The following is a 12631-nucleotide window of genomic DNA, read 5'->3' as shown; positions in this document are numbered from 1 at the left end:
TAAACCCAAGGGACTAATATTATAAAACCAACATTAGTAAACCCAAATATAAATATTACAAACACTAAAATCAACATGGTTTATGTTAATAGTGATACAATCCTTGTCACAATGTGACATTCGACCATGGTTGACTGGGGATAATAAGCCCAAACAATTGATATTATAAACCCAAAGAACAATAAACCTAAGGGATTAATACTAAAATCCTAAGGGATTATGAACTTGAGGGAATAGCATTAAACAAAAGGGACTAATATTATAAACCCAAGGTATAAAAACCCTAAGATAAATATTAAAAATTCTAAAATAAACATTGTGGAATTAATAAACCCTAAGAATTAATATTTTAAACTCAAGGGATTAATAAACAAAAGGGATTATTAATATTATAAACATAGGGAACAATAAATGCTAGGGATTAATACTAAAGCCCCAAGGGATTATGAACCTAAGGAAATAATATTAAATCCAAGGGACTAATATTATAAACCCAAGGTATATAAACCCTAAGTGTAGATAATCTTTTTCATAACATGAGATCAAACCATGATAGACCACAGAAGAACATGGTTGGTTATGGTTTACCATGATTGATATTATAAACCCAACTTAATAATAAACCCAAGGGATTGATATTATGAACCCATGGGAAACATAAACCCAAGGGATTAATATTAAAACTAAAGGGATTATGAACCCAAGGGAATAATATCAAACCCAAGGGACTAATATTAAAAACCCAACATTGGTAAACCAAGATATAATTATTACAAACACTAAAATAAACAAGGTTTATTTTCATGGTGAGACAATCCTTGTCACAATGAGACATTCAACCATGGATGAGCATCATTGATATTATAAACCTAAGGGAATAATAAACACAAGGAATTGATATTATAAACTAAAAGGAACTAACACAAGGGATTAATACTAGAACCCCAAGGGATTATGAACCCAAGGGAAAAATATTAAATCCAAGGGCCAAATATTATAAACCCAACATTGGTAAACACAAATATAAATACTAAAAACACTAAAATAAACATGATTTATTTTCATGGTAAGAAAATCCTTTTCACAATCTGACATTCAGCCATGGTTGACTATGATTGGCTATGATTGACAATGATTGACAATGATTGACAATGATTGACGTTATAAACCTAAGGGAATAATAACCAGAAGGGATTGATATTATAAACCAAAGGGGTTAATATTAAAAACCCAAGAGATTATGAATCCAAGGGGATAATATTAATCCCATGGGACTAATATTATAAACATAACAATCGTAAACCCAAATATAAATATTAAAAACACTAAAATAAACATGGTTTATTTTCATGGTGAGACAATCCTTGTCACAATGTGACATTCAACCATGGTTGACCATTGTTGACTATGATTGAAAATGGTGGACCATGATTGATATTATAAACCTAAGGGAATAATAAACCCAAGGGATTAATATGAGAAACCCAAAGGAATAATAAACCTAAGGGATTAATGCTAAAACCCCAAGGGAATATAATCCCAAGGGAATAATATTAAACCCAAGGGACTAATATTATAAACCCAATGTATATAAACCATAAGATAAATATTATAAACACTAAAATAAACATGATCGACCATCGTTGATTTTCATATTGAGACAATCCTTATCACAATTCCATGTTGGACCATGGTCGACATCATAATAAACCATATTTGACTCGGGAATAATAAACCCAAGTGACTTATATTATAAACACAAAGGAACAATAAACCCAATGGATTAATACTAAAACCCCAAGATATTATGAACCTAAGGGAATAATATTAAATAGAAGGACCTAAGCTGAGTTAAATCTAGGTGCAATACCCTCCTTGTGGGTTAAACTATTCTATCCTAAGCTAAGGAAATCTAGGTGATATGTAATATGAAAAGAAAATGTGTTATTAAATAAATTAATAAAATAAATCACTTGGAGGGTGGAGCACCAAGAGGAGATTCTTTCCAAATCCCATGAGGAATGGGATAGAGATGAATCTTTCATGATAAAGCTTCCGGAAGTGATTTTAGATAAGCTTGGATGGATTACAGATCCATCGGATGGATGGGAGATAATGATCCATTGGACATAAACGCTTTGTGGGAGATAAAGGCAAATTTTATGTGGAAAAGCCTCGTGGGAGATAAAGACGATATTTTCCAGAAAATACCTAGGCAAATGGAAAAATCCATAAAGCGGGACGCCGCTAATGGTAACTAAATCATGAAAGAGGGTATTAAATACCTAGTGTATTAATCAATTGAGGACAGTTGATCCTTGGCAAGATCTTTGGCTCAGGGGGAATCAGAGGTGCTTCATGGCTAGGTGGTGGCACTCCTTCCAAGTGAGGTTTAGTTGGTTTCATATGCATGGAATGTTTGTATGTTGATTCTTACTCTCTCTCTCTCTCGTTGTTACTGTTCCAATTTTTTTATGAGGAGTTTTCTTAGTTCTAAGAATATTTGAATAAATTACATGTGCTTGGGTATTAATAGATTTATTCGTGTTTCCCTCTATTCGGGTGAGATTTACTTGCATGGTATGTGGAAATCCTTGCTTTCTATGATATTAAAATCAATTAGCTCAGATATGATGATGCTGGAATTTATCTCTATTATGAAATGACAGATTTCTTATGCAGGTTACATTCCAGTGTAAAGTTAACTATAGAAGCATGTTCAATGGGTAATGGTTCTAGGGCCCATTCATGATAGAAATTGGCATGGGACCATTATTCATAAATACATTACCTATGTTAATGTTTCCTTATGAAATTATTGCATCTATTGTGGGCTTAATGTGCATGACCATGTTTAGGAGTTGGAAAATGATAACTATAAGGGGTTGATGTGAACGATTTCCATAATGTCTCCTTGAAGAAATTATTCTGAAATGGTCATATAATAGGGTTAAGATAGTTGTTGCATCTAATATCAAGTGGTAAATTTGGTGCATGTGGAGCACTTAGTGGATCATGCTTCTAATTTCACAAGTAGAATTGCTTCTGATAATGGTAGTTTGATTAGTCAATTATGTATGTTGAACCAAGGGTTAGTCAGAACACCTTGATTATGATGAATTATATTAATTATGGATGGAAAATTTTTGCCATAGTAAACTTAAGATAACACTCTGTTAATGCTGGTGTGGATTAACCGGAAGATTATATAGGTTGCATGCCATGATTATTCCTTCACACCCAATAATAGTTCTGATATATAAGTTACTTATACGAATCTAAAGGTTCCCATTATGGATCAAATAAAGTATAAAAGAATGATGTGTTATTATGAGATTGTATAAACTATTATGAAATGAGGAAATGGTTAGATCTTAGCTTTAAAAAAAAAAACTTACAGAATTAGAAGCCTAATTAGCTATTATTCCAAGGTAGGCCAAAGGGGTACATTACAAATGGTATCAAAGCCCAAGTTCAAACCTTGCGGCCTATGGACTCATCCACCCCCGTAAAATTTTTGTTGACAGGTTTGATTATAAAAATTCTATAAAAGAAATAACCCCAAAATTTATCTGAGAAAATTAAGCATATGGAATTTCTCGCTGCCAAGGGAAATTAAGGTTCTTCAAAGAAGAATCCAAACATTAATAAGGTTATTAGAGGATTAATAACATATAGTAAATTTGCTATATATATAACCCGATATCATTGGGGGTTTATGTTGGTTCCAATTGATTAAATTATGACATGTATAATTGACATGCTGAGATAAAAACCACATAGAAAAAAGAATACATGTTGGGTTATTACGCTCGCTCTCAGTGATTGGAAGTTATACCGAGCGAAGTCATGGCCAGCACGACCTCATTTTAATCACGAAAATAGAGTGTACCAAATGTATATACTCATTAAAAGAAAAACAGAGAAATTACAAAATTATTAAAAAAATAGGAAACCCATAAATTGATATGAATTTCGGTCAAATCAACCAATATGTACAAGTTTCGTAAAAACAGAGAGGAGTTCATGATCTTGAACTTAATTGCATTTTACAGTTTCATGACAAGATCAATGGAATATTATTCCTAATCTCTAGTACATATGTCATCTTGACTCCATATTATACTACGCTATGTGTAGAGTTAAATTAAGAAATGAGTCGAGCTGTCTCTCCCTCACAAAGATGGCGAAGGCTGCCAGAAATCCTAACTCCTGTGATAACAATCTCGGCATCTCTGTTGTAATATCTTGGCACATGTGATTTTGGTAGATTTCATAATATACAAATTTGTCTTGAAATATCACAACAGCACTAATCTCAGCATATATATAAGTGTATTGTGTTAATATTATACTTCACATACTCCAACACAGTGATATACTTGGTTGCGATTTTGGTGAAATCAAACATTGTCAGGGTGCGAAGAATTGGTTTCCTATCAAAGAAACCTGATCCCAAACCTAGTTGTCTAGATTTTGCTGACATAAAATCTGTAAGGAAAGAGTAATACCAAGGAAGACGGAGGGTTCTGTGCCAGGCCACAAAATGTTAGCCATGACTTTGAGCTAAAGAAAAACTTGTCTAATTAAAGTGATTAATTAGTTATACATTGTGTGATTGAAATAAGATGGTTGATGCACCGTAGGGATACTCCTCCCTTGTGGCTTGGATGTATGGGTCGTCATCTATGGTGATGTGCATATTCTGCATGGAATTCATTCGATAAACTATGTACACTGGTCAAGGTTGGCTAAAACCCATGTTTTATGGATGATGCTTAAGCGACACCTTGTCGAAAGCAACAAAGCATGCTAATTAGGAGATGCAAAAAATTCATGATTTATGTTTCCCTTTTAGATGTCGTTCGGGTTGTTTTATCCTTTTTTCCATAGAACGATCAGAGAAAATACCGTAGCACTGTTGTTTCTCCTTTTTGTATCTAGTTTGCCACAATTTTGGGAGGTATGCAAGTTGGCCATGAAGCCAATGACATTGTTTCTAAGGGAAGGATGGAAGAATAGAGGGAATTTGGTTTGTTTCCTTCTGTCAATAGTGAAGTTGAAGGCATCGAGTTGGGATAGTGACTATCCTCAACCTGTCGAATAAAGTGATAAACATAATGCTTTCCTTTCCAAACGATAAACATATTATTATAAAGCATGCGTGACGTGCTAAGTAAAAGTAGTCACGATGTTTCTAAATAAGTATATGGATAGGATGAGAACAAATATTAGCGGTATAAGACATGGCTATAAATAATTCTCTAATCATCAACTTTCATTCTGATTTTTAGGAAGAACATGATTAGTAACTAAAGGTTCTTATTTTTCAGTTTGTCTTACTATAGATGTGAGGCAATCGATTGTTGGTTAGATAAGGCTTATCATCAGGAAGAAGAATGGATAATGGCAATCCCGATTTCAAGAAAATATTGTCTCCTTCGATGCCCATAAATAAGTGAACAATCCTGATCGGCTAGAAATGTAATAATTGTTTTGAGTTCATTGAGAGGGAGCACCGTGCAACCAATGGTTGTGCTCTCAACGATGCCACAGATTGTCTATATATATTTCCTAGAGAAATATTGATACATACATACATCTACGTTGGGTTTGCTTGTTGTTCCCTGCGATTCAATGATAGTATATACTTGAATCTATTTTCCTGGTTGGTAATTAAAAATGCATATAAGTTATTGATTTTTAACTAGTTTGTGAAGGGTGCTAGCATTATCTAAGATCCTTGACAGGAAAAAGGATGGGCGAATTCTGTGAAGGTCAAAAGATAAATTTTGCAAGCATAAAGTAAGTGAGTTCATGGGCGTTGTCCCTTTGGCAGAGCTGTGAGTCTGTTCACACTGTGGCATTCCGGCATTTTCAATCATCAAGCCTCACGACTTAGCTTAGTTCTAGCGCTACATTTTCCAACAAATATTCTGGTTCCACTCCATCCCATTTATACCTGGTTCATAAAGAATAAAAACTATCTACCATGCGGGTTCGTATCCAAGTAGGGGAGTGTGTGAATGTTTATGATTATTATTTCGTATATTATATATGATCAATGTTCGAAATGTTGGTTGAACTATCGTGCTCATTATATATAATTATGTGAAAAGCTAGTAAAGATACTGTGGTGACTAAACATAGATAAATATTTTTAAGCAGATGATGTAAAAATAAATAAAATGAAGTCATCTAAGGTAGAAGAAACCTGTGCATAACAGAGTTATAGAGTTATATTTTATAAACCCAGGTATATTGTGATGAGTAACTCGGTGTCAAGAATTGAAAAGAGTCCACGATACTATTTTCCCACAAAGATTCTCAATAGTGTTTATAATTAATAAGAATAATTTAATCGGGTTGTTGACTCTCTATGATTTACTTCGTTTAGCAGTAATCTCAATGGCTTCGTAAAGGAGGTCTAGTAGCATATAAATATCTGGTTTATTGAATTGATTCTTTTATCCCGGAATGATTTCATGTGATGAAAGCTATAATAGGAGTGCAAAGTGGATCTCCGTCTTTACAATATCGATAAAATGAAGAACCAAAATCTTGGTATCTCATTAAACAACATGAAATATTATAACGCTTCACAAAAAAAGGCCAATAATAATGTAATAATATCAACATTTTAAATTTTTTTATTTTGTAAATTTTTTTCCCTGAAAAGAAGTGGTAATTTCATTAAAAATTGCAAATGCTTATATGACATTCCTAAACCTATTATGAGGTTCAAAAGGAGAATATGTATTTCCCTGTAGGAATGAGCATTCAACTTAAAAACCAAAACAAAATTGGTAGAAGAATTGGTTTCTAAAAAAAATTTCTTTGTGAGTAGTGGAAAATTAAAGCCGAGAGTGAAATATATTATTCTAAGAGGTGGATAGCAATGGATGAAGTTATTGATATAGTCATCATGTTATCACAGCTACAATACAAGAAAATTGACACCCTTACAAGTGCTATAAAGGGAATTGACTAAATAAAAGGATAATTGTATAAAAGAAGAAATGTTAAACCCTAGTAAGGTGTTATGCAATGAAAAAGGTTTTCATGAACAATGTTAAGAATATAAAGAGCATGTATCTCTATTGTATCAAATAGTATAGTTAGTGGTAAGTGGCATAGTAGGTAACTATTATTGCTTGGGCCATAGAGCTATCCCACTCATGATAACATCTGCATGGACAATGATGTATAAGAAGAAATACTTATATTTTGAATGTATATGGATGGGTGAGACCTCTTTTAAATCAGAACTTGATCATTACTATGTTTAGTATGGAACATAGTATGCTTCTAATGGATAACTAGATAAATATTTATGCATTAAATCCTTATGTATAATGATTTCCGTAAATGAGCAAAGCCAATTCTAGTTTATCTTAGTAGGGTGATTTTTCATGTAAATCTCCAAATTAGTCATATTTGAGCATGTGGAGATTGTGGTTTCGGAAGTGAAGGTAAAATACATATATGCATGATAGAAACTAGATGTACATAAGGAAAACTTGGGCAAAATTGGTATTATGAATGATGAATAGAAATTAGAATTTTTTTTTTAAAACCTCTAACAGAAACCATAACATGTACTGGTTGAGAAATGTGTGAAAACTATATTAGGTAAGATATTTAAAATAAGGTCGGGTGAATAAAAACAAATCTCACCTAATACCTGAAAGGAGGATTATATAATGGAGGAAGCCCATGGTCGCATTCGGGATATATATATATATATATATATATATATATATATATATATATATATATATATATATATATATATATATATATATATATATATATATATATATATATATATATATACTATATCCTATGCCTTATCATGGATTGTTTACATGTTGTTACCATAGTCTGGTTAAGTAGTAATTAAGATAAACATGTTGGAAAGGAACATGCTTAATATCCATGCACGTTAATGAGTTATATGAATTTACCATGCAATCACATGTGTGTGCACTATGATAGGCTTGTAAGAATATTGTATTTACCAAATGGTATAGTATAGTTGCATAGTAATGAGTCATACGAATCTTCCATGTAAGCACTTCCTCATGAATTCTGGTATTGATAGTCTCTTACATGTTGAAAGAAAGTAAAATCATTTCTCAAAAATCATAAAGATGTTGGTTACCCCAATGCCTATTAAAGGGGAGTATGTTCTATAGAAGGAAAGAGTGTGATTGACCTAATGATTATATTGGTAAAGTAATGTGGATTTGTTGTTGTGTTGTGATAGATTGTATGTTTTGTTTGCTTAGATGATGGGCATAGTTGTGTTGAGCAAGGATTGGTGGCTTGTGACTTGTAGAATCAATGTTATGCTGCTATCAATGCCTACAAATATGCATAGCATGTAAGAATTTGGTTCTTCCTCCATGAAGGGGATTTCAGTTCCTTATTGAATTTATATTTTGTTAGGAGACATTCTTAGGTTGTTATGTGCCAATAGTAAATAGGAAAAGTATGCATGACTATGTGATTTGTTCTTCGGTTGGAAGAAAGTATGATTAAGAGGAAACTTATAAATGTACAAATTGTGGTTCAAATTAATCCTTTGCTTAATGCATCCACTTACAATGTGATTTGTTCTTTGGTTGGAAGAAGGTATGATTAAGGGGAAACTTAACCTTAATAGATTTTGAGAACATATGAATCTTTCAATGGATATGCATAATGGAACCTATAAGTAGCACAAATGGTATAGACCACTGGGTCAACTAAATGGTATCCAACAATCTATTTAAAACATATTGATATCATATAAATAAAATACATAATTAGTATCAAGCAATTTTGAGAGGTCCTCTTATTGGATTGCATTGATAAGATGTCTGGACAACATAAGGAAATGTTGCGTAATTCAAACAAAAATTCATAAGTAGATAACTCATCTTTTGGTAAATGGTGATTTAATGTTAAGGATGAGCTAACATGTAAATACCCTAAGATCATAAACACTTACAACTACAAGGGGTGTCGGGTTGAAAGTAGTAAAAACTTTCATGTAAAACTACAATGAATTATGCATGGTCAACAGGTTGCTGAGGCATAAAAAGGGAAATAGTAAAACATATGAGATGAATTAATGATCTGACGAATATTAAACTTAAAAAGCTATGTGTTAATAGTATTCTTTAGAACATTAAGTAGAAGGTATGATTAACATGAAAATATGCATGAATACAATACTATGCGACTGATATTGTAACCACATGACATCTGGAATGGATTTACACTTGACATAAAAATTTCTTAATTACATAGATGAACCATGGTCATAAAATATCCTTGATAAATGAATGTTTGTATGATACTAACATGGTGGAAAAAATTCAACAGAAAATAATTAATGAAGGAAGGATAGAAGCATTGGTAAAAAAGGAACAAAACTTCATAATCAGCTGGACAAAAGAAGAAAGCAAGAGGAGATCCTCTGGAAGCAGAAATCCAGAGTAATATAGCTAAAAGAGGTAGAGCAGAATATGAAATTCTTTCACCACACCACCGTATAGAGAAGAATGCACAACAACATTATACAAATTCAGAATCAGCAAGGAGAAAGGCTGGAAGAACATGAGGATATTGAAAGAGAGATCCTCCAACATTTCAAAAACATTCATCAGGAACCACAAATCAACAGATAGCCAACCATAGAATGGATTCTCCAGCATCTCCCTAAAATCATAACGAAAGAACATAATCAATTACTTCTTCGACTGGTTACTCTACAAGAAGTTGAATCAGTAGTGAATCAGCTCAAGCAAGGTAAAGCTCTTGGACCATATGGCTTTACCTCCAACTTCTTTCATAAATTCTGGGATCTCATCAAAGTGGACGTTGATGAGCCCCAAAAATGGATAATTATATGGGCTCATTCAGCATCCTAATTCGACTTAATCCACCATTCTCATTAGTTTATTGCATGTTTTTGATTATATTTATGCTAATAGAGTGAATTGGGTTAGTCATTATGCCAACAAGTCTAATGGGTGCTTTGTGTAGTTTTTTTGGTCAATTTTGAGACAAAATCAAAGGTTTTAATGAGCACTTGGCAGCCAAATTCGTGGGAGAACAAGGGAGATGATTTGTAGGAAGGTGTCCCCTTCATTTATGGGCCTTTACCTCGAATTATCCACCATCAGCTCAGAGTTCAAGGGCCACCAAATCGATCATCACAAGGGCAACCGAGCAAGTGCTAGTAAAAGTGTTGTTAACTACAAGTTTTGGCAGCCGAGTTCCTAAAGTTTAGGAGGGTTGTTGGGGTCCTCAATTTGTATAAATAAAAGGGCTTAGGGCCTCATTTTAGTTAGTCACTTGATAGGCAAAAGTTAGCTAGTTTGTAGTTCGATTTTAGTCATTTTTTAGGCAGTAGGTTAGCTCTGCATTTCAGCACATTTTCAAGTTTTCCTTGTGGACAGTTTTTTGAATGTAACTATTCTTTTGATCAATAAAGATGAATCCATCTTTGCACCAGCTCTAAATCTCTCTTAGGAGGCTGTAGCTCTTAGGGTTGGGCCCATCTCAAGTGCCCAATACCTCCTTTGTTTACCTTTATGTGTTTTTGCTCTATTCTTAGAATAAGATCTGCTATTTAGATTTAAATCTTGCTTTGTTATTTAGATTGCTTTTGATGATTAAAAAGGATTTTTATGTTCAGATTGAGTTGATAGGTTATTAACAGGGAAGAGCTTCAGAAAAAGGCCATCAAGCACCTCTGATTTCACCTCTCCCTCAGTGGGATCAGGAGTTGGGATCAAGGTGACCTTGCTGCCAACAAAAACACAGTCTTTGCTTCGCCATGCAAGTATTAGTGTTCGATTTTTATTTGAAGAAGTTGGTTACATGTTCAGAGTCTTGATTACTTCACTGCATAGTTGGTATACATGGTTTCAGTGCAAATAAACTTTTGTTCCATTTCTTTGCTGTTATGTAGGTCAGATTAGGTCAAAGTAATTAGCTTCTTGATTTTCCAAGTCTTCATCACCCCCCTACTGAAAGTGTTGCTCATCCTCTGAGAAACTAATCCACCTCCTCATCTTTGATGGCCTTGGTGGCCTCCTTGTCATGCCAAGCTTCTGAAGTGATGTCCTCTTCTCGGTCATGAAACCATGCTTTTCTCTCTGCTTCTTCCCACTCCCTGTGCTCCTTTTCCTAGAGAATTCTCAGCTTCCTGTAGAACTGTCTCAGCATCCTGTAGAGAGGCCTTTATGTCCAACATTTTCATTCTCTCTCTCCAGGTGGATGTCTTTGGGCTTCCCCGTTCATAGGTGATGGATGCCTTTGAGGGAGACTTTTCCTGGGGTGTAATTGGCTCTTTTGACTGTGGTTGGGGTCTGCCAGTTTTTATCCGCATGCTCCTTCTTGCCTTAAAATACATGGAAGGCTCCCTCTTTCGCTGCCCTTTTTGCTTTGGAGATGTGCTAAGGGTAGCCAGCACAGCTACTGCCTCCCTGGCTAAAATCTCAGGCAATTTTTCCTTCTGTTTCCCTTTTTCCAGACTTCTTGTAGAAAGTCCTGCGCTGACTATTTTTTGTCTTCCTGTAGAAATGATTTTCTGGCTTCCTGTATAAATGGTCTTTTGGCTTCCTGTAGAAACAGTTTTAACTCTTTTGGCCTACTTGGCTGGGGGTGCCTTATCTTTGAATTTTGCTGTGGTTGCCTTGGGTGTGTCCTCACTTGCTTGGAATTTTTCATTCCTCTCTGCCCTGCTCTGCAATCGTTTCTCCCTTGGTGTTTGTGCCTTTGTTCCACCCACAGTTTTGGGTTTAGCAACTTGGCCTGTCTCTTGTTTCTCTTCTTGTTCTTTCTATGGTGTTCTATCCTGGGTTTCCTTACCCTTGGCTTTCTCTTCTGCCTCAATGTGTTCCCTGTCTTCACTACTGGATGAAGTGTAAGTTTGCACAACAACCTGAAATGATAACCATGGATAATGCTGAATTATGAATCCCCCTGGCATGGTGAGAGTGCTCCCTTTTTCTTATGCTTTGGTCAAAAAAGGAAATGTTGTTTATAGTTTCCCCCTAGACTCAAGGAAGAATTCCTCGACTGTTTGATATCAATGAACAACAATTCCCTGGTTTCAAGACTTTTGTTGCCCAAATACTCGGCTGTCCATGTATAAAAGGAAGACTTAGGTTTCCATAGACAGGGCACAGAGCTCAATTCTCATCCCCAGTGCTCATACAGCCATGTAAATTCGAATTCTTCATGCACAGGTTAGCCCTCACAATGCTTTATCTTTTCTACAGGAGGAAATTTTTTAACGGGAACTGTGGAGGAGAATTTTAACACAAAATCGACTGAGAAATTTCGTGCCACACATAGGCAGCTGCTATTTTTCGACTCACAGGAAGAATTGTTTCATACTTTCTTATTCAAAACAGTTTAATTCACCACCTTTCAAATGTATCATGCATGGAAGAGTGTTTTTTCAAGCTTACCTCTCTCAGAACTCCAAACTCGATGAAGGAAAGTCCAGGCTTCTCTGCTTCGGAAGGATATGCCGTACTTCCTGTAGAAGACCCCCCGTTTCCTGTAGAGCGCCACTGCGCCTCCGAACGAGCCTGGTACACAGGAGAATTTTGAACTAGGCCAAAAA

This window comes from Pinus tabuliformis, chromosome 7 (genome assembly GCF_031772625.1).
Source record: "Pinus tabuliformis cultivar Carrire ecotype Pingquan chromosome 7, CPIR1, whole genome shotgun sequence".
NCBI lineage: Eukaryota > Viridiplantae > Streptophyta > Pinopsida > Pinales > Pinaceae > Pinus > Pinus tabuliformis.
The sequence above is the reverse complement of the archived record's forward strand: the minus strand, read 5'-3'. Positions refer to the sequence as shown.